General features: G+C 38.5%; 1 protein-coding gene across 1 annotated transcript in view; it reads right to left on the reverse strand.

The window, feature by feature from the left end:
• Positions 1-24682, reverse strand: part of LRP2 (LDL receptor related protein 2) — a 1335386-nt gene that overhangs the window by 333774 nt on the left and 976930 nt on the right. The gene's annotated exons all lie outside the window — the stretch shown is intronic.

Below are 24682 nucleotides of genomic sequence, written 5' to 3' on the forward strand. Positions count from 1 at the left end.
ATTCTCAGACATCATCCAATATGCCGATGATTCTGCTATTATCTGCGCTGCCACTTCTATCCCCTCACTCCTAAAACTGACTCAAGATGCTTTTACAACAACTGAGCAATGGATGAAAAGGAATCACCTAGCACTCAATGCCTCTAAAACCAAATTAATGTTATTCACCCCTCTAAGGCAACTTCTTTCAATATAAACACATTCCACATCTCTAGACAAAATAATCTACCCCTGGAACTGGTGTCCGAGACCAAGTTACTTGGGGTCCAAATTGATAACCAGCTCAAATTCAACTCCCACCTACAGTTAAATATCAAGAAAACCCAACAAAAACTAGGTATGCTTTACCGACAAAATCATTACCTTACACCTGCTACCAAAATCACCCTCTCTACCTCATTTCTTATCCCCTCCCTTCTCTATGGAGCTCCACTCCTAACTAATCTACAGACCTCTCTAAAAACACAACTTTCCTCTTGCTACAACAAACTTGCCAAGTTCGCTACCAACCACAAGTCCTCCACCCACCACTGTTCCTCTCTCCAAAAACTAAAATGGCTAGAGCTACCCAGTCATCTCACATATACTCAACTAAATCTTGCACATAAGCTCATTTTCAACCCCTCCCTTTGTCCCTCCCTTTCATCAGCCTTTAAAATGCACCTTCCTGCTAGAGTATTATGGTCCAACAATCAAAATCTATTAGAAGTATATAAACCAACTCATCCCCCAGGCAAAAATCTTCTGTCTTATGGCCTTGCATGCCTTTGGAACTCCCTACCACCTTCCATTCGCACCACCCCCAACCATTTTATATTTAAAAGATCTCTTCACTCACATCTAGTATCCCAGTGGGAATGCTCTTGCTCCCACCCCACATAACTAACACTTGCAAACTCCATCTTCTTTCTTCCTCTGTTTCCTCCTGAAACTTTCCTAATTACCCACCCTAACTCATACATATTATTATTCCTACAATAATCGGAAAGAATATACTAGGCCACACTTCCTAAGTATTGCTTCCCTAATACGTTATTACTTCTCAGTACTTTTGTGCGTTGCTTCCTAATATGTTATTATTCCTCAGTATTGTCATGAAATGCTGCCAAATATGTTATTTCTCAGTGCTTTTGTGCTAAATTTCCCTTTAGTCTGTATTACCTATTAATTTCATCACTAGATTGTACTCACTCTAGTTTTTGTTGTATTATTTGCAAATTATTTCTTGTATGATTAACGTCTGTGTAATTGTATAATTTGTATATCTATTAATAACCTACTTGGTTTTGGAGCTTTTCTCCCCAGGACTCCATTGAAAATGGGTTCATTTGGCCCAATGGACTATCCTGGCAAACCAACTGCAAATAAAATAAATAAATAAAATACTGTCATATGCATTTCAATACCCAAGGCTTATACGTTATCTAGTCATGTAAATATTCTCTGCATGGCAACAACGAAAAGGCTTTCAATGCTGGTAATTCTTTAACAATATACTTACTAAAGCTTACTTGCATCTTACAATGTCTGACAAGCTTACTAAAGCTTACTTGCATCTTACAATCTCCGACAAGCTTACCTGATGTTCATTAAACCATGGCTACTTAAACAGAGCAACAGGGCACTGTGACAGCATACAGTTCCTGAATAAGAAGCATAAATCAACAGTACAAAAATCTGATAGAAAACCAGAACATTTTGCAAAATCAAGGACAGATGAAAAGCCACGGTCGATTTGTGATCTACTTTGGATGGGGAATACTCTGCACACTTACACTGCATAACTGCTCCTTGCCTTCCATGGACACATCTAGAGCCACTACAATGGGGAGTGGGGTGCAATAAGTATGTCACAATTTGAAATGTCTCTGGCTGACAGTGATGGATCTGACACTCATACCTCTCAACTTCAGAGCAAGAAATCTGGACAAAGCCATACATAGAACTAGAAGTGGGACACAAGCCCAAAAATAAGGCCAATTTTTAAATATTGCTCTTATAACTTAAATAGAACAGGTAGATCTTGCATTAGTACAAATTTTCTGAAGGGTATGAAATCTGAAACTCAAGTGTCTGCCATTATTTTCTAACTTCAGTCTTTAATGACTTGCCACTAATTTGCCAGAAAACCACAATTTTATGAAAAACGGACCAAAATGTGATGCAAAAATACCTGCCAAAAAAGGGACACCTTTTTAATATTAACAGTTAACTTGAAGCAGCTAACAAAGAGCATCCACATGCATTTCTGAAATAAAGGTAATCTATAAGTGATCATTACAGTTATATATAATTGTAAACCCTCCACATTTTCTTCCAAAATTGCCATTTTGGAGGAGGGATTATTAGGGGAGAGCAACATTTTGAGCCAGAATTGGGGACAATTGAGATGTCTGGATATTCCTAATCTACAAAGTGATTTGCACGTACCTCTCAACCTCTTAATGCAGGAAATCTGAACAAGGTCAAATATATTGGGGAACATACAAACACTACTAAAAATTGCTCTTGTATAAACTTAAAGACAGTCTTGCATTAGCATGCATTTTTCTGAAGGTTATGACATCTGAAACTCAATGTCTGTCATTTAATGGCTTCATTCCTAAATGATTTGCTAGAAAAACACAAATTTGAGGAACAAACCAAAAATAAGCAGCAAATATCTATTCATTCTGCAAAGATATGGACAACTGAGAGGTATAGTTCAACCAGGGCTGTCTGAGTTTGCTACCCCCCTCACAAAATCATGGTCAAATGGAGCCTCCCCCCTGCAGCCATTCCAATGTCCCATTCCTTGGTTATTTTGCCCCATTTATCATAAACACTAATGTGCATACTGCTTTACTTCTGCAATGATTTAGGATTTCATTTGAAAGTTTTATTTTGCATTTTACAGCACAGACCCTAATACATATCTGTTAAAGCAATGCAGTCTCACAATGAAAATAGACTAACATTAAAACTTCTCTGCTCTTGAAACTCACATGCATTGAAACAGCACTGAAACCCACTTTCAGAGAAAATACATTTTGCCAATGGCAAATATTAACTCTGGGCTGTCTTCAAAATCATAGGCCCCTCGAACATAACATACGCGTGCTCTTTGATACACCTTCCTGACTGTATTACATTATATTTCTAGTACAATACAGTACAGTTGTTAGAGGGCATTTTAAATTTATTGTTTTGAACATTTTTCCAGTATACAATGAAACAAAAAGCATCCACCAATGATAAAACTGCCCAATTCAGAACATTTCCATCATAAAAAGTCTACTCAAGTCCACCAGTATCAGTAAAAAATATACACAATCTCTGAAGTAGTAAACTCCACATTGAAAAAATGTGTAACTAATAAAGAGGTTGCTGCTAGCAAACACTTTATATGTCATTGTTTAATCTACAAAAAGTGCCTGTTACCCTTGAAGAATAAATTGCTTTTGTTGCATGCAATAAAAAAATGAAAAGCTAGTAATACCGCAATAGGGAATGGATAGCAAACTGTTAACAGGTTCATAGTTACGAGGTATCTTTGCCAAAAAGACTGCAGCATCCACCCCCTTTACAACACAATACAGCATCAGCAATACATTTACCTACTGTGGGAGTAGAACCCACAGCCTTCAGCATCTAAAGCAAGTACACTATCTGTTGTGCTATTAACAATGCAAGCAGACTAAACATAAGCAGCACTAAACTTTTGCTCCCCTGCAGCTCTCAGCTCCTTGTAAAATCTACTCGACACTCAGCTGTATCTCTGAACTTTTCAGCACAAGAAATCTGGAAAAAGCCAAAATTTATTGGGGTGGGGGGATACAAAAGGCCAAAAACCAGGGACACATTTTAAACATTGCTTGTATAATGTTTGAAAGTTGCTAGAATAAAATGCTGCGTTACCACCATACATTTCACTGCCACGTCTTGAACCCAGGGGACCCCCCGTGCAAAACAGTCAGAGCAACATACCACTACGCCAAATCAACTGTTTTGTGAAAGAGGAAGACTGAAACTTAAATAGCTACCATTTAGTGAATTCGGTTCTCACAATAGCACAGCTGTCAACCTCTTAGCACAAAATACCTGAACAAAGCCAATAATGGGTGACTACAACCACCAAACATTCAGTGAATTCAGTTCTCACCATAGCTCTCAACCTCTTAGCAAATAACACCCGGACAAAGCCAGTAATGGGAGAATATAGCCCCCAAACATATTCAGTGAAATCAGTTCTTACCATAGCTCTCAACATTAGCAAAAAACCTGGATGAAGCCAATAAATACCTGAACAAAGCCAATACTGGGTGAATACAGCCCCCAAACATTCAGTGAATTCAGTTCTTACCATAACTCTCAACCCTAGCACAAAACCTGGATGAAGCCAATAATGGGGGGAATACAGTCCCAAACACTACCTAAACAAAGCCAATACTGGGTGAATACAGCCCCCAAACATATTCAGTGAATTCAGTTCTTACCATAACTCTCAACCCTAGCACAAAACCTGGACGAAGCCAATAATGGGGGGAATACAGTCCCAAACACAAGGATACATTTAAAATATCCATCTTGTACACTTAGAAAATTGCTAGAATAAGCTAGAATAAAAGCTTTTGTTACCATGCACTTTCTGAAGAACATGAAGTCTGATATTGAAGTGTGTCCATTTTTTTTAACTTTTGTTAACCAGGAAAGTCTGACTTTGAAAAAAAAAAGCTAATTTTTAGCAGAGGCCCAGGGAGAAACACTCCAGACAGCCAAGAATAAAACCAGAGAACATGTAAATGTCAGGCAACAAGGACACAAATGCAGAAACCACAGATTTTGAGGAACAGAAAAAGTATGAGGGGAAAATCCTGCAACATTTTTACAAATGGTGGTGGGTAGGGAATTCAGGCTCTTGCCACTTGAGCCCAAGGTACAGGGTTCAAGCCTTATTCTCTACCCACCACCATGTACACCTGGGGCATTTCACACACACACACACACACACACACACACACTAATCTTCAGTTTGAATAAAAAAAAACTGTTCTTTTTGTATCTCATTTTTTTCCCTTTGGTTATCTCTATATCATTAAAGTCCACAGGTTTGATTTGTAACACCAGCTGTGTCTTTTCCAATTTCTCTGGCTCTCCTTCTATGAACTTTTTTGAGTCCTGGATATCTGCTAGTGAGTCCATCAGGTCATCTAGTGTCAATAGTGTGTTGTCTGTTACAACTTAAGTCATAGGAATGTTGCTCATCAAAAATCATCTGACATTGCTATTTCCACAAGATTTCCTCTTCAGAGGGAAGCGTAGTTATATATACCTCTCCTGGAACACTGAGGAAATCACTTTGGCATTTTGACTACATTTTCCTAGTCAGTACAAATTCAGTCTTGGGAGTAATCTGAAGACAGGCCATAAGCCTCATGGGATCTACCTGCTTACCAAAAGAAAAAAATGGGAGACTCAACTACTAAGGTATACTGTGAATGCCTTTTTAACCTGCAACTTCTGCGTGTGTATGAGGATTGAAGTTTCATAAAGTACAATTATGAGACTGACTCATACAAGTGAAACAGTCTATTTCTTCATTAAAGATTCAAACAAAAGGGTTAAAAACTTCTACACACAAACACGCGCGCGCACACACACACACACACACACACACACCTGAAAGTGTTCCGTCCATTTACTCCCGCTTGCTATTCCATTTCAGATCCCGCTTACCTGAAAGTGTTCTGTCCGTTTACTCCCGCTTGCTATTCCGTTTCAGATCCCGCTTGTAAACCCATCTGTACTCCCATTTGCTATTGCGTTTCAGGTCCCGCTCGTAAACCCATCTGTGCGAGTTCCCGCTCACCAACTTCTAAATGAGAGCGATGATGTCAGCACGCCCGCGACTGGACTATTAGCACAGACTTCTTTCTTCTTAAAGAAGAACGCACGTAAAAAAAAAAAAAAAAAAAAAAAAACTTTTTTTGAAATTATCTAGCCGATTCCAGGGGGGTGCAAGTGCACCCCCTTGCGCCTGCCTGCGGGCGCCCTTGGTCGGGGTGTCACTTCAACAGTGACAATCATCTCGAGCGAAGGTTTACACCACCAGGTGGCTAGCCCTGCCACAGTAGTTCATCCGCACCACTCACTCACACACACACTCGCCCCAAGGGCAAATTTAGAGTGCCCAATCAACCTGCTGCATGTCTTTGGAGTGTGGGAGGAAACCGGAGCACTCGTAGAAAACCCTTGTGACAGCAAGGAGGACATGCAAACAGAAGGCATCCCAGCAGAGAATAGAACCGGAGAACCTCTTGCTGTGAGGTGACAATGTTAACTGCTGCACCACTGTGGCCACCACAACAGACTTCATACTCTTCAGAAAATTCATGCTAAAGCAAAACCTGTTATTCTGTCAAATTTTTAATTTGTAAGAGCAATATTTAAAAATTGTTCCTATTTTTGGCCCTTCGTCCCACTTTTATTCATGGCTTTGTCCAGATTTTTTTATCTAAACGGTTGAGAGGTATGGTTCACACTACTTTTAATATTTATTATGTTGAGGTGTAAAGGACATGAAGTTCAGTTAATTATTTGCTAATGGTCCTAATGGCTACCTTTCACACCTTCAGACTGTCTACTTTTACAAACAGAAAGGTCTACAGTTGCAAAATATGATTGTAAGTGAAACTAAAATGCAGATCTGACTGTAACTATGAAAAAGCCATTCACAATACTGCAAAGTGTGTGGACTGACCACTTCTCACTACAAGCACTGACACAAACTTACAACACCCTTAACACCTTTTTCTAAATCTGCAAGAAAGGTGAGCAAAGGTTCATAGAAGGTTGTTAGGCTAACAGCCCTAGAGCCCTTATAAGCCTAGCCATATTTATCCCATATTGCCCCATACGCTGGTGGTTAGGTGAATAAAGTTTGCAGAGGTGGGGGTCTATGGTAGTTTATAATGACTTCCTCTATCTAGGAGGGACATGGACACGACCCCCGGAATAAATTTGTGGTCACCCATCCACTAATCTAAGTTGCATTAAAAGAGGTTCAGGGAGAGGCTCCTTGTAAAGGTAATCCCAAGTAATTTGGGCACTATAAGGAGAAGGTTGTTTTTGGGGGGTAAAATGGGTGAACAGATTGACTTTGGATAAGCTAATGAGTAGTATGGAACCAAGTTATGTGTTTTATTCCATACTGTAGCATGCAGCCTTCTATAAAATATTATAAATGATTGCTGCTTAAACAAACAAAAAGGTCAAACTATTTCACAGATGAAATACATTTTATAAGTTGTATAATGTTAGAGTAGAATCATTTTGCTAAATTACTGAATATGAATTTGTATGGAAACATTTCAACTTACTTCTGGTTACCTAAACACAGGCAATCTCTGTTTTAAGAAAAAAAATACTTTGCTGAAATAAGCAAGTTTGGACAATTACTGCATACAGACCTGTATGAGGATGCTTTAGAGCCTGTTTGGCTTTTTAACAGAAAGAGGATTATTACCATTTCTAGCTACAAGCAAACTTTTGAAGTGTATGTGTACTGTTGCAGAATATAACATTTTTTCAAAGCTAAAAGTTTGCAACAGTATTTAAAAAAAGTGATGACTTATGTAAATAAAGACTGAAAATGTGTTCTGAATTAAAAACATGTTGACAAGGCTGTACAGAGTTTAAAGCACCACAAACACTTTTTGTAGTGTTATGAACTACTTCTTGAATGAGGGCTTGTATATGGCAGGGTTCCAGGACAGAAACTAAAATTGCTAAATATGGGTAAATTTAGTTAGTGAGACATTTCCTAAGTTAAAAATAAGTATGGTATTAAATATTATGGTCAGTAAAAAGCACAGATTATTACACAGGCTGGTAGCATTTAAGAAGCCATTAAAAAAAAAATAACTGAAAGAACTTGTTGGCAATCCAAAAGTATTTGACCACAAATTCTTCACAACAGCAAAAAGTTTCAGGCTTCATAGGAGAAATCAAATGGGTTATTTTTCAATTATGTAGTACTCTGCAACTTTTGCACAGGATGGGATATGATTTCATTAACTTACAGGTGCAAGTGACATAATCCATGACAGGCAACATGCACAGGCTTCCACCAACTCATTGGGCTTTGAAAAGCCAAATCAGCAGGAGCACAGCAGATTTCATCTTCACCAGATTTATTCTTCAGAATTTATTTTTTTCTCTAGCTATTCCTTCTCAAATGGGTTTATTTTAATTAAGCTGCTTTCTGTTGTGGCAGTGATTCTATTTTATTATTTGCCACAGTTACATAGCTGTAATAACAATGTGTTTTGCATGCTTTAAATGTATTTTATATCTGTAAAATTTGTTGCTGTTTGTAATTTAGCAGGGTGAACCTGAAACAGGTCCACTTGTACTGGTAAAGAAAATTTAAATACAGGAGAGTGCATAGAATGCTATGAGCTAAAATATTACATTGGTGATAATTTGTTAATAGCAGTCATTAATGCTTTAGTAACTGGTACTTTTATTTTTCAGAGAAATCCAATGAGTGCAGAACAATTTGCGCATAGTTTTAGACAGCAACAGCATCCATGTCAGCTCTCCTTCAATTTAACTCCAAATGTTGCTGTATCTTGCCTAAAAGCTAGTGATTTTGTGACATAATATTCACAATTAAAGCCAGCACTTAAACCTTGTAGTTACCAATGTTTTATTATGTGCTCAACAGTTGTCCTGCTTAACCAACTTTTGATGTGACTTGTACTATATTTAATAGACTGGGTATTTATGGGAGGTAGCAGCCCCCCCCCCCCCCAATGTTTTACATTGGATCTGTGAATGTGCCTGTTAGTCATTCAAGGTGCATATGCATTACATGAGTCAGACGAGGGCAGAGTTTGCTACTGTGTATCCAACCATGGTGGCACTTTTTTGAAAAATAATCATCAAAACAGATATGTTAAATAAGAAACAAATAAACTCACTGAAAACAAAAACGGAACACCATTGCAGCCAGAACGATGTAAAAGAAAAGAAACGCAATTTATTTCAAGACCAAAACAGCGTTTTCGCTTCTAGAAAGCCAGAAGCTTCATCAGCAGTTGAAAGGATTAAAACCAAATGCATTTAAAACAAAGTAACTGGCGCTTGTTGACGACATCACCACAAGCGCCACAAAGTTGCTTAAAGGGGCAACGATGAAACTTAAAAGGGCAACAATAACAAGGAGAGCGGGTGAAAACAAATACATAGTATGCCCTGTAAAACTTATATAGAAGAATAAAAACATTCTAAATGAAATGTGAAGCTGAAAAGTTGTATATAGTAAATATCAATAAACAAGAGCAACTAAATGTACTACTGCATCGGGTCACCTAACAGGAGCAAGCAAAATGAAAAAAAGCTACATATCAAAGGAAATCAATATGTTAAGGTTGCTATTACTTTAAACTATAGATGGAATAGAACATTCAATGGGCTTAACCCTAGCAAAGCAATATATGCAACATTATTCACTGTCCTTGGAGTTGACCAATGGGATAGGTTGGTACGCCACTAAGAGTAAAAAAGTATTATCTAAGGTAGCTCTTATATTTAAGAATAGCAGCAATATTACAGTTTTCGTTTAGCCCAGGAAATGAAAAGGCGTCCAGTTGGAGTTGCCATTCGAGCTCACGAGTCTCAACAATGAGAGATTGTGGGCCACCTCTGATATCCATGCTGATATGGTCAATGCCCATGAACAGGAAGCTGTGGCTGCTGTTGTTAAGAATATGTTTTGACAATGCGTTGTCGCTTTTCTTATTGTTGATAGCGTAGATGTGTTGGTATATACGGTCACAGAAGCGTCTATCCATTTTACCAACATAGAAAGCTGCGCATTGGCAAAAGCTCGTATACTATGGCCTTCGTTTTACAATTAGTTTTGTGATTGATGAAATATTTCCTCTCCCCAATGATGAAAGAGTTACCTACTCGCAGGTATCTGCACCATTTGCAACACCCACAAGTAGATGTGCCCTTTATTCTCGTCAAGTGATCACATTTCGTGTTTCTCTGTAAAATATCTTTAAGGTTATTACCCTCCTATCGTGAAGATAGGAGATAAACCTAGCCTATCGTGTAGCCCCGAATTCAAGATAAAAAAACAGTTCTTCCTCATAATGGAACAAATATGCCTTGAGTTTGTGTTGAAGGCAGTAATAAAACTGGCCGAGAAGTCAGGGTCCTTATTGGTGTCCACAACAATAGTATCCTGCCCACAAGATGGGTCCAAAGGCAATGGATCCAATGTGTCTAATGGTCTTCCACTTGGCGAGGGGGGAGATCTAGAGGAGAGAAGAGGTGTAAGAAAACCCTCCAAGCGTTTAGAGGAGACTTCCACAGTCAAATCAATGACCAAGTCTACCGGGTATCCTCTGTTTAAGAAGAAGTCTTTAAGTAAGGCACATTCTTTTTTGAAGACTTCATCGGTGCTGCACATACGGGCTGCCCTCACTAGTTGTCCCTTCACGATCGACCTCTTCTGTTTCCAAGGGTGACAACTTGAAAAATGCAAGAAGGAATTGTGTAGGTAGTTTTCCTAAAAATGGAAGAACAAAAATTGTTGTTGAAATTGTCCTTTACCAGTTGTACATCCAAGTAGTCGATGACAGAGGAAGAGAAATGGTGTGTGAATCTTAAAAATTCAGTTGTGGAATTCATATATGAAATGAGTTCCAGAGCTTCCTCTTCACCTCCTTCAAAAAGGATGAAAATGTCGTCCAAAAATCGTGTGTAGACTTTTGAACAACTGAGAAAAATAGGAGAATTAAATAGGAAAAATTTCTCCCAGTAGGCTACAAATAGATTCGCAACACAACTGCCACACGGGGAACCCATTGCAATTCCTTTCTTTTGCAAGAAGTATTGATTGTTGAAAATGAAGAAATTAGAGGATAAGACAATGTCAAGCAAGACAGTGACAATATGAATGTCATTACTGGGAGCCCCAAGTTCCCGTAGCATGAGTTCAATCCATTCAACCGCTTCTACGTGAGGGATGGAGGTGTACAAATCCACCACGTCTATAGTCAGGAAATTAAGATCAGCATTGAATTGCACATCATTAATCGAGTTGAGGAACCCCCAAGAGTCTTTACAAATTCTTGTTGCAAAAGAAAGGAATTGCAATGGGTTCCCCGTGTGGCAGTTGTGTTGCGAATCTATTTGTAGCCTACTGGGAGAAATTTTCCTATTTAATTCTCCTATTTTTCTCAGTTGTTCAAAAATCTACACACGATTTTTGGACGACATTTTCATCCTTTTTGAAGGAGGTGAAGAGGAAGCTCTGGAACTCATTTCATATATGAATTCCACAACTGAATTTTTAAGATTCACACACCATTTCTCTTCCTCTGTCATCGACTACTTGGATGTACAACTGGTAAAGGACAATTTCAACAACAATTTTTGTTCTTCCATTTTTAGGAAAACTACCTACTGCAATTCCTTCTTGCATTTTTCAAGTTGTCACCCTTGGAAACAGAAGAGGTCGATCGTGAAGGGACAACTAGTGAGGGCAGCCCATATGTGCAGCACCGATGAAGTCTTCAAAAAAGAATGTGCCTTACTTAAAGACTTCTTCTTAAACAGAGGATACCCGGTAGACTTGGTCATTGATTTGACTGTGGAAGTCTCCTCTAAACGCTTGGAGGGTTTTCTTACACCTCTTCTCTCCTCTAGATCTCCCCCCTCGCCAAGTGGAAGACCATTAGACACATTGGATCCATTGCCTTTGGACCCATCTTGTGGGCAGGATACTATTGTTGTGGACACCAATAAGGACCCTGACTTCTCGGCCAGTTTTATTACTGCCTTCAACACAAACTCAAGGCATATTTGTTCCATTATGAGGAAGAACTGTTTTTTTATCATGAATTCGGGGCTACACGATAGGCTAGGTTTATCTCCTATCTTCACGTATAGGAGGGGTAATAACCTTAAAGATATTTTACAGAGAAACACGAAATGTGATCACTTGACGAGAATAAAGGGCACATCTACTTGTGGGTGTTGCAAATGGTGCAGATACCTGCGAGTAGGTAACTCTTTCATCATTGGGGAGAGGAAATATTTCATCAATCACAAAATTAATTGTAAAACGAAGGCCATAGTATACGTAGCTTTTTGCCAATGCTGCGCAGCTTTCTATGTTGGTAAAACGGATAGACGCTTCTGTGACCATATATACCAACACATCTACGCTATCAACAATAAGAAAAGCGACAACGCATTGTCAAAACATATTCTTAACAACAGCGGCCACAGCTTCCTGTTCATGGGCATTGACCATATCAGCATGGATATCAGAGGTGGCCCACAATCTCTCATTGTTGAGACTCATGAGCTCGAATGGCAACTCCAACTGGACGCCTTTTCATTTCCTGGGCTAAACGAAAACTGTAATATTGCTGCTATTCTTAAATATAAGAGCTACCTTAGATAATACTTTTTTACTCTTAGTGGCGTACCAACCTATCCCATTGGTCAGCTCCAAGGACAGTGAATAATGTTGCATATATTGCTTTGCTAGGGTTAAGCCCATTGAATGTTCTATTCCATCTATAGTTTAAAGTAATAGCAACCTTAACATATTGATTTCCTTTGATATGTAGCTTTTTTTCATATTGCTTGCTCCTGTAGGTGACCCGATGCAGTAGTACATTTAGTTGCTCTTGTTTATTGATATTTACTATATACAACTTTTCAGCTACACATTTCATTTAGAATGTTTTTATTCTTTTATATAAGTTTTACAGGGCATACTATGTATTTGTTTTCACCCGCTCTCCTTGTTATTGTTGCCCTTTTAAGTTTCATCGTTGCCCCTTTAAGCAACATTGTGGCGCTTGTGGTGATGTCATCAACAAGCGCCAGTTACTTTGTTTTAAATGCATTTGGTTTTAATCCTTTCAACTGCTGATGAAGCTTCTGGCTTTCTGGAAGCAAAAACGCTGTTTTGGTCTTGAAATAAATTGCGTTTCTTTTCTTTTACATCGTTCTGGCTGCAGTGGTGTTCCGTTTTTGTTTTCAGTGAGTTTATTTGTTTCTTATTTAACTCGTTTGTATTACGTCTGCAACACCATCGAGTCCAGTAACGCCGACCTTATTTGGTACCTGTAGTACCAGTACAGAGAACTCTAACGATCAAACGAACATGAAAGGGCTGTTGGTAGCTCTTTCTCAACGCTTAGATTGCATTAATCTAAGACTTGACAACATTGAAAGGTGGAGCGGAGACCATGTAACTAGTCGGGTCTTTACACAAACTAACCTGCAAAATAATTCACTTGGTTCCAACGCATCATTCATTCCAGCTGGTCAACAACCTGCCCAGTCGATTTCGCAAGGGTTGATAATTTCGGAGGGCAGCCTGCTTGCTAACAATGCTGCTTTGCCTTCCATGCCTGCAGGAAATGGCAGCAATTCTACGAATCCAGCGCCTAGACAGCTACCTGCTATGCCTAGCAGTCAACAGATTTCGGGTCACGGACCACTCATGGATGTGCCTTCATTGTCCGAATGGGCCAACAACTTAGCACCTCTTTCTTTTGGTGATTTTTCTGGAGCAGGGCCATCGGTGACGGACCCATCTGACTCGGGTAACATTTCTGATAACATAGCAGAGAAGCTGAGATTTCCAGATGGTAAACTACTGAAACTGAAAAAATTGCAATTAGAAGTTGCATATTTTAAACAATGTTTGGCTGAAGCTGTTATTCCTAAAGGATTAAGGAGTTCTTTTTCTCCTACTGGCCTTTTTTCGGATGCTGCTTTTCTTTCCGAATTGGAGTCTCTGTTCAATAGACAAGGCGCAGAACTCCTAGAATTAATGATTAAAAACTATTCCAAACAAATTACAATTTTATTGGAAGAAACATCCAACTTGGACAATGCGATTAAAGTTGATATTAACTTTGTTAGGTATAAATATGACTATGGCCGTATTTTTACCAGCATTGATGCCCTACTGTCCAAACTTAAAGTTAACAAGGGCAAAAGTTAACAAGAGACAGGTTGGCTTACCAGACGCACTGTGCATACCCGAATCTGGTAAAAAAGGTTACTAGACAAAATATCTATGCAGAAAGGGATGACCCAGCACATAACAGATGTGATAACGAAATGCTGGAAGAGCCCCTCTGTGATGAGGACATCACAGACACTAATAGTCCGGCTAGTCCTGTGCAAGGGCCTAGAAGAAGTAATAGGCTTAAAAACCAAAATAAAGCACACAACTACAATAATCAACAGAGGCCTTTTTTAGGGAAGAAGGGCAACCGGAACCAGAGGTACAAGAGGTGGAATTAATTGATGAAATTCCACCCCACATAGGCTGCATTTCTGGTGACGACAACCTGCCTCATGTCATTTCTAATCTTAAAGGCGACTTCCACATTTACAATTTCTCTAATACCTTGATTGACCAAGAACTGGTTGAACTTTTGGCAAAAGGGTTAAATTTTGTACCCGACCACCAATTTAAATTAGCTAAAACACTGGTGGATCTTAAATTTTATGTCATTTCTAATCTTAAAGGCGACTTCCACATTTACAATTTCTCTAATACCTTGATTGACCAAGAACTGGTTGAACTTTTGGCAAAAGGGTTAAATTTTGTACCCGACCACCAATTTAAATTAGCTAAAACACTGGTGGATCTTAAATTTTATGTGCGGAAATTAAACTTAAAAGTTTTTTTCAATAGTGAATCTTCTGCACTGGACAACAAATTGAAATTAACTAGTTCATTCAACCCTCCTTTACATCCTGGTCTTCACATCTTTGAAAGCGCCTGTGAACTTGACCTGAGACACTTATTTTTCCACAATCGCAACTCAAGTTCAACAAGGAATATATCCCAGGATCAAGTCGCAAGCTTGAACAATCTCTGCGATAAAGCTGTCCGAGTCATTAAACCAGATAAGGGAGGTGGTCTAGTTATCTTCGACAAGGAAGATTACACCAGGAGAATGATGAGGGTACTCGATTCCCCTGCCTATGCCACTTCATCCTTGAACGAGCTGTCCACTGCATATAAAAGAATTAGAGGGTATTTCAGGGATCTTTTCCTGGAAGGCAGAATTGACATTGATACTTACAATTTTGTTGACATCACCATGCCTAAAGTACCAGTCATGTTTGGGATCCCCAAAATTCACAAGAGCCTTTCAGATCCACCTATGCGGGCACTAGTTGACGGAAGAAGTTCTATCACGCACCCCTGTGCCCGTATCATTGATAATATCATTGGTAGATATTTGAAATCTATCCCGCAGATTTGTAAAGACTCTTGGGCGTTCCTCAACTCGATTAATGATGTGCAATTCAACGCTGATCTTAATTTCCTGACTATAGACGTGGTGGATTTGTACACCTCCATCCCTCACGTAGAAGCGGTTGAATGGATTGAACTCATGCTACGGGAACATGGGGCCCCCAGTAATGACATTCATATTGTCACTGTCTTGCTTGACATTGTCTTATCCTCTAATTTCTTCATTTTCAACAATCAATACTTCTTGCAAAAGAAAGGAATTGCAATGGGTTCCCCGTGTGGCAGTTGTGTTGCAAATCTATTTGTAGCCTACTGGGAGAAATTTTTCCTATTTAATTCTCCTATTTTTCTCAGTTGTTCAAAAATCTACACACGATTTTTGGACGACATTTTCATCCTTTTTGAAGGAGGTGAAGAGGAAGCTCTGGAACTCATTTCATATATGAATTCCACAACTGAATTTTTAAGTTTCACACACCATTTCTCTTCCTCTGTCATCGACTACTTGGATGTACAACTGGTAAAGGACAATTTCAACAACAATTTTTGTTCTTCCATTTTTAGGAAAACTACCTACTGCAATTCCTTCTTGCATTTTTCAAGCTCTCACCCTTGGAAACAGAAGAGGTCGATCGTGAAGGGACAACTAGTGAGGGCAGCCCGTATGTGCAGCACCGATGAAGTCTTCAAAAAAGAATGTGCCTTACTTAAAGACTTCTTCTTAAACAGAGGATACCCGGTAGACTTGGTCATTGATTTGACTGTGGAAGTCTCCTCTAAACGCTTGGAGGGTTTTCTTACACCTCTTCTCTCCTCTAGCTCTCCCCCCTCGCCAAGTGGAAGACCATTAGACACATTGGATCCATTGCCTTTGGACCCATCTTGTGGGCAGGATACTATTGTTGTGGACACCAATAAGGACCCTGACTTCTCGGCCAGTTTTATTACTGCCTTCAACACAAACTCAAGGCATATTTGTTCCATTATGAGGAAGAACTGGTTTTTTATCATGAATTCGGGGCTACACGATAGGCTAGGTTTATCTCCTATTTTCACGTATAGGAGGGGTAATAACCTTAAAGATATTTTACAGAGAAACATGAAATGTGATCACTTGACGAGAATAAAGGGCACATCTACTTGTGGGTGTTGCAAATTGTGCAGATACCTGCGAGTAGGTAACTCTTTCATCATTGGGGAGAGGAAATATTTCATCAATCACAAAATTAATTGTAAAACGAAGGCCATAGTATACGTAGCTTTTTTGCCAATGCTGCGCAGCTTTCTATGTTGGTAAAACGGATAGACGCTTCTGTGACCATATATACCAACACATCTATGCTATCAACAATAAGAAAAGCAACAACGCATTGTCAAAACATATTCTTAACAACAGCGGCCACAGCTTCCTGTTCATGGGCATTGACCATATCAGCATGGATATCAGAGGTGGCCCACAATCTCTCATTGTTGAGACTCATGAGCTCGAATGGCAACTCCAACTGGACACCTTTTCATTTCCTGGGCTAAACGAAAACTGTAATATTGCTGCTATTCTTAAATATAAGAGCTACCTTAGATAATACTTTTTTACTCTTAGTGGCGTACCAACCTATCCCATTGGTCAGCTCCAAGGACAGTGAATAATGTTGCATATATTGCTTTGCTAGGGTTAAGCCCATTGAATGTTCTATTCCATCTATAGTTTAAAGTAATAGCAACCTTAACATATTGATTTCCTTTGATATGTAGCTTTTTTCATATTGCTTGCTCCTGTTAGGTGACCCGATGCAGTAGTACATTTAGTTGCTCTTGTTTATTGATATTTACTATATACAACTTTTCAGCTTCACATTTCATTTAGAATGTTTTTATTCTTTTATATAAGTTTTACAGGGCATACTATGTATTTGTTTTCACCCGCTCTCCTTGTTATTGTTGCCCTTTTAAGTTTCATCGTTGCCCCTTTAAGCAACATTGTGGCGCTTGTGGTGATGTCGTCAACAAGCGCCAGTTACTTTGTTTTAAATGCATTTGGTTTTAATCCTTTCAACTGCTGATCAAAACAGATATGAAAATATTTGGACTATATGGCAGAGCTGCACAAACATGCCCAAAAAATGTAATCTTGGAGAAAGACTAGAGAGATTTGTTTAAGGATTTGTACACTGAAAACACTGTAGAACCACAAAGACAATATTGCTTTCTTAAGAAAGTCTCTTACTCCACTAAGTATTAAATATAACAGTTACATGTAAGGAGTAGTGAAAGACATTATAGAATGATAACAAGATGTTAGTAAATATACTGCTTACAAACTGTCTGTTAATTCTACAAAGCGAGCTTGCAGTAGGTGTGATCCATTCTTACGTTATTCTGTTACATGTTGCTTAAATGAAAAGAATGCAACAAATGACATACTGAGGGCCATACTGAAAGACCATTAAAGTAGAAAAATGAAGTAAACAAATAATGCCAAAGCAAATGGTGCAGGATGGCAAGCATGAGTGACAACATATATACAAATCTGTGGGTGCAGTCTTAACATATATACAAAATGTGGGTGCAGTCATACAAAATGTGGGTGCAGTCATAACATATATACAAAATGTGGGTGCAGTCATACAAAATGTGGGTGCAGTCATAACATATATACAAAATGTGGGTGCAGTCATAACATATATATACAAAACTGTGGGTGCAGGCATAACATATATACAAAATGTGGGTGCAGTCATAACATTTATACAAAACTGTGGGTACAGGCATAACATATATACAAAATGTGGGTGCAGTCATAACATATATACAAAACTGTGGGTGCAGGCATAACATATATACAAAATGTGGGTGCAGTCATAACATATATACAAAACTGTGGGTGCAGTCTTAACATATATACAAAATTTGGATGCAGTCATAACATATATACAAAATGTGGGTGCAGTCATAACATATATACAAAATGTGGGTGCAGTCATAACATATATACAAACTGTGGGTGCAGTCATAACATATATATAAATCTGTGGGTGCAGTCATAACATATATACAAAATGTGGGTGCAGTCATAACATATATACAAAATGTGGGTGCAGTCATAACATACATACAAAATGTGGGTGCAGTCATAACATATATAGAAAACTAGGAGTGTAATCATAACATATATACAAAATGTGGGTGCAGTCATAACATATATACAAAATGTGGGTGCAGTCATATATATATAAATCTGTGGGTGCAGTCATAACATATATACAAAATGTGGGTGCAGTCATAACATATATATAAATCTGTGGGTGCAGTCATAACATATATACAAAATGTGGGTGCAGTCATAACATATACAAAACATACATACGAAACTGTGGATGCAATCATAACGTAAATGTATAAAATTACGAGTGCAGGCATAATATATATACAAAATGTGGGTGCAGTCATAACATATATACAAAATGTGGGTGCAGTCATAACACATATACAAAATGTGGGTGCAGTCATAACATGTATACAAAATGTGGGTGCAGTCATAACATATATATAAAATGTGGGTGCAGTCATAACATATACAAAATGTGGGTGCAGTCATAACATATATACAAAATGTGGGTGCAGTCATAACATATATACAAAACTGTGGGTGCAGGCATAACATGTATTCAAAATGTGGGTGCAGGCATAACATATATACAAAATGTGGGTGCGTCATAACATATACAAAATGTGGGTGCAGTCATAACATATCTACAAAATGTTGGTGCAGTCATAACATATATACAAAACTGTGGGTGCAGGCATAACATACACACAAAATGTGGGTGCAATCAAAACATATATACAAAATGTGGGTGCAGTCATAACATATATAGAAAACTAGGAGTGTAATCATAACATATATACAAAATGTGGGTTCAGTCATAACATAAATATAAATCCGTGGGTGCAGTCATAGCATATATACAAAATGTGGGTGCAGTCATAACATATATACAAAACTGTGGGTGCAGGCATAACATGTATACAAAATGTGGGTGCAGGCATAACATATATACAAAATGTGGGTGCGTCATAACATATACAAAATGTGGGTGCAGGCATAACATATATACAAAATGTGGGTGCGTCATAACATATATACAAAACTGTGGGTGCAGGCATAACATATACACAAAATGTGGGTGCAATCATAACATATATACAAAATGTGGGTGCTGTCATAACATATATAGAAAACTAGGAGTGTAATCATAACATATATACAAAATGTGGGTGCAGTCATAACATATATACAAAATGTGGGTGCAGTCATAACATATATATAAATCCGTGGGTGCAGTCATAGCATATATACAAAATGTGGGTGCAGTCATAACATATATACAAAATGTGTGTGCAGTCATAACATATACACAAAATGTGGGTGCAGTCATAACATATATATAAATATGTGGGTGCAGTCATAACATATATACAAAATGTGGGTGCAGTCATAACATATATACAAAACATACATACGAAACTGTGGATGCAATCATAGCATATGTACAAAACTACTAGTGCAGGCATAACATATATACAAAATGTGGGTGCAGGCATAACATATACACAAAATGTGGGTGCAGTCATAACATATATACAAGATGTGGGTGCAGTCATAACATATATATAAATCCGTGGGTGCAGTCATAGCATATATACAAAATGTGGGTGCAGTCATAACATATATACAAAATGTGTGTGCAGTCATAACATATACACAAAATGTGGGTGCAGTCATAACATATATATAAATATGTGGGTGCAGTCATAACATATATACAAAATGTGGGTGCAGTCATAACATATATACAAAACATACATACGAAACTGTGGATGCAATCATAGCATATGTACAAAACTACTAGTGCAGGCATAACATATATACAAAATGTGGGTGCAGGCATAACATATACACAAAATGTGGGTGCAGTCATAACATATATACAAGATGTGGGTGCAGTCATAACATGTATACAAAATGTGGGTGCAGTCATAACATATATACAAAATGTGGGTGCAGTCATAACATATATACAAAATGTGGGTGCAGTCATAACATATATACAAAATGTGGGTGCAGTCATATACAAAATGTGGGTGCAGTCATAACATATATACAAAATGTGGGTGCAGTCATAACATATATACAAAATGTGGGTGTAGTCATAGCGTACATACACAAGTGTGGATCCAATAACATATATGAAAAACTAGGAGTGTAATCATAACATATATACAAAATGGGGGTGCAGTCATAACATATATACAAAATGTGGGTGCACTCATAACATATATATAAATCTGTGGGTGCAGTCATAACATATATACAAAATGTGGGTGCAGTCATAACATATATACAAAACATACATAAACTGTGGATGCAATCATAACGTATGTACAAAACTACGAGTGCAGGCATAACATATATACAAAATATAGATACAGTCATAACATATATACAAAACTATGGATGCAGATGTCAAGCAGGTTTAGACAAAACTGAAGCAAATAGAAAAAATTACTTAATGCAGTTAAATTTGTAAAGAATAATCAAAACAGGCGAAGAATTATGTAGATCACTACTGGAGAGGCAGGAATTAAGTATAAGATAGAGTTGGAAGAAGGATATGTTTTTTGCATTACGGAATATAAGAAGTTATTCCAACACAAACCATGGGGTAATGCACATTTACTTAGAATTATATGAAAATAGAATACGTGCACCATGAGCAAAGTGACCCTGGCTGTTATAATGTGAAGCAGTGTTTTCTAGAAGAGTGGACGTAAGAAAAAATGAAACATTATGACATCAAAAGGATATAGGTGGTAACCACAAACACGAACAAACTTTTCATGAAACAATGGCAGCTGTTTGGTCTTGTCAAAGGAATTCTGTACTCAGTTTTAGACTATTTTGAATGAGATGCTTGCTTTACTGTGCTCATGGCAAGTCATCAAACAAACTAATACGACACTTCACCTAAGTCAAAGAAGGTAGCAATAAATTCTCAGTTTAAAAATGAAAGTCCTCAAAGTAAACTTTTTTTTTCCAGGGGAACACATCCCTTGCACTCTCACCCACACTACTGCAATTCCATCTCTGAGGGTATGCGAACCTCAGGGTTAAAGAAGTATTTCTTTACCAACAATATTTAGCAACCTCACCTCACAGTTAGAATACTTAGCATATGTTAATATATACATATCAATCCCTAGAATTAAAAAAAGTCTGACTGCTCATAGTAATTGCCTTCTGCGTGTAAATCATTTACTATGACGGTGAGAAAATGAGATTGGGAGACAGCTATGGTCGCAATAAGAAAGACCTTATTTCTGTCATCGTCATGTCTCAGAATTGTATTCCAGGTAACACTAGCACTCTGAGACCTGATGGCAATAGTCTTTTCCCTAGTGGCCCATGGATCTTGTTGGTAAAGGCACCTTACTACACACATACACACTTGCGTGCATGAACACGCGCGCGCACGCACACACACACACACACACACACACACACACACACACACACACACACACACATATATACTTGCAAGAACTGGTAGCTGTTTGATTAATGCCAGGGGGGGTGATCAGCCTGTAGCTATAGAATCCATTCATATACTTTAAGCTCATAATTATATCACACCCCTCATACTTTTATTTACCATATCTATAACCCTTAAACTAAAAATATGTTTTGAACCATTCTCATTAATATGTTTAGCTAATGCATTGGTTGGGGCAATCCAGTTATTAAACGTAAACAGTGTTGTTTAAAATTATACTTGATTACATGCAAATTGTTTAACTGGGTATGGATTATTATTGCTTGTGCTGTAATGAATATGTGTTTTTAAAGGAATTGTGATAAATGCATTTTAATTTGCACTGAGGAAGGGTTGTTGTGAACCTGAAAGCATTTGCACTTTTAATAAATTTAGTTTGGTACACTTTTTTGTGACAGTGAAGTTACCAGATAGCTGGGCAGCCACAGCAGAGGTAGTAAGGGAGACAGCTAGAAAGGTGCTTGGTATGACATCTGGACAAAGGAAGGAGGACAAGGAGACTTAGTTGTGGAATGAGGAAGTACAGAAGAGTATACAGAGGAAGAAGTTGGCAAAGAAGTGGGATTGTCAGAGAGATGAAGAAAGTAGACTGGAGTACAAGGAAATGAGGTGTATGGTGAAGAGAGAGGTGACTAAGGCTAAGGATAAGGCATATGAAGAGTTGTATGAAAGGTTGGACACTAAGGAGGGAGAAAAGGACCTGTACTGATTGGCTAGACAGAGGGACCGAGCAAGAAAAGACATGTAAGCAGGTTAGGGTGATAAAGGATAATGAGGGCAAACTTACTCACAAGCGAGGAGAGTGTGTTGAGCAGATGGAAAGAGTACTTTGAGGAGCTAATGAATTACGAGAATGAGAAAGAGAAAAGGTTGGATGATGTGGGGATAGTGAATCCGAAAGTGTAACAGATTAGCAAGGAGGAAGTAAGGACAGATATGAAGAGGGTGAAGAATGGAAAGGCTGTTGATCCAGATGACATATCTTTGGAAGCATGGAGGTGTTAAGGAGAGATGGCAGTGAGGTTTTTAACCAGACTGTTTAAAGAAATCTTGGAAACTGAGAGGATACCTGAGGAGTGGAGAAGTGTATTGGTGCCAATTTTTAAGAATAAGGGTGATGTGCAGAGGTGTGGTAACTACAAAGGGATAAAAATTGATCAGTCACAGCATGAAGTTATGGGAAAGAGTAGTGGAAGCTAGGTTAATAAGGGAGGTGATGATTAGTGATTAGCAGTATGGTTTTATGCCAGGAAAGAGTACTACAGATGTGATGTTTGCTCTGAGGGTGTTGATGGAGAAGTATACAGAAGGTCAGAAGGAGTTGCACTGTGTCTTTGTGGACTTAGAGAAAGCATATGACAGGGAGCTAAGAGAGGAGTTGTGGTATTGTATGAGGAAGTTGGGAGTGGCAGAGAAGTATTTAAGAGTGGTACAGGATATGTACGAGGGTAGAGTGACAGTGGTGAGGTCTGCGGTAGGAATGACGGATATGTTCAAGGTGGAGGTGGGATTACATCAAGCATCATCTCTGAGCTCTTTCTTATTTGCAATGGGGTTGGACAGGTTGACAGACGAGATCAGACAGGAGTCCCCGTGGACTATGATGTTTGCAGATGACATTGTGATCTGTAGTGAGAGTAGGGAACAGGTGGAGGAGACCCTGGAGAGGTGGAGATATGCTCTACAGAGGAGAGGAATGAAGGCCAGCAGGACTAATTCAGAATATATGTGTGTGAATGAGAGGGAGGACAGAGGAATGTTGAGGATGCAGGGAGTAAATCTGGTAAAGGTAAATGAGTTTAAAAACTTCGGCTCAACAGTTCAGAGTAATAGTGAGTGTGAAGAGAGGTGAAAAAGAGAGTGCAGGCAGGGTGGAGTGGATGGAGAAGAGTGTCAGGAATGACTTGTAATAGACAGGTACCAGTAAGAGTCATAGGGAAGGTCTACAAGATGGGAGTGAGACCAGCTATGTTATATGGGTTGGAAACGGTGGCATTGATGAAAAGACAGGAGTTGGAGCTGGAGGTGACAAAGTTAAATATGTTAAGATTTGCACTGGGTGTGACGAAGATTGACTGGATTAGAAATGAGTATACTAGAGAGTGAGCTCAGGTTGGATGGTTTGGAGACAACGTGAGAGAGTTAAGATTGCATTGGTTTGGCCATGTGCTGAGGAGAGATGCTAGCTATATTGCAAGAAGGATGCTAAAGATGGAGCTTCCAGGTAAGAGGAAATGAGGAAGGCCTCAGATAAAGTTTATTGATGTGATGATAGAGGACATGCAGGTGGTTGGTGTGACAGAGCAAGATGCACAGGACAGGAAAAAATGGAAACAGATAATCCACTGTGATGACCCCTAACAGGAGCAACCAAAAGAAAAAGAAGAAGAAAAACTTGAACTGTATGATGTATGCCAGCATCGAGCACTCAAAGCCTTTTACTGTATTTCTACAAACAGCCTTAGGCATACAAAAATATTCTCAACAAATATGTTATAGAGGTCCTTTGTTCTCGGATTTCTATGTGAACAGGGCAAGCTCCCGTCTTACCTTTTGTAAGATTCCACAATTTAGCAAAATGTGCATGTGGGATAGTTTCTGAGTCTGGTTGACATATAAACAGGCAATCAGGGACATCAGCTCCCCCAATTAAATGAGGACCAATGAATGAGTTTGCATGCAGATTTGCAGAAAAAAATCACCTCTGTTACCCAGTGGTCTGTCTTTTACCATGCCTACATTACAAAATAAAGCATTCTTCATGCATGAAATA

Source organism: Protopterus annectens, chromosome 6.part1 (genome assembly GCF_019279795.1).
Source record: "Protopterus annectens isolate FY-2018-M chromosome 6.part1, PAN1.0, whole genome shotgun sequence".
Taxonomy (NCBI): domain Eukaryota; kingdom Metazoa; phylum Chordata; order Ceratodontiformes; family Protopteridae; genus Protopterus; species Protopterus annectens.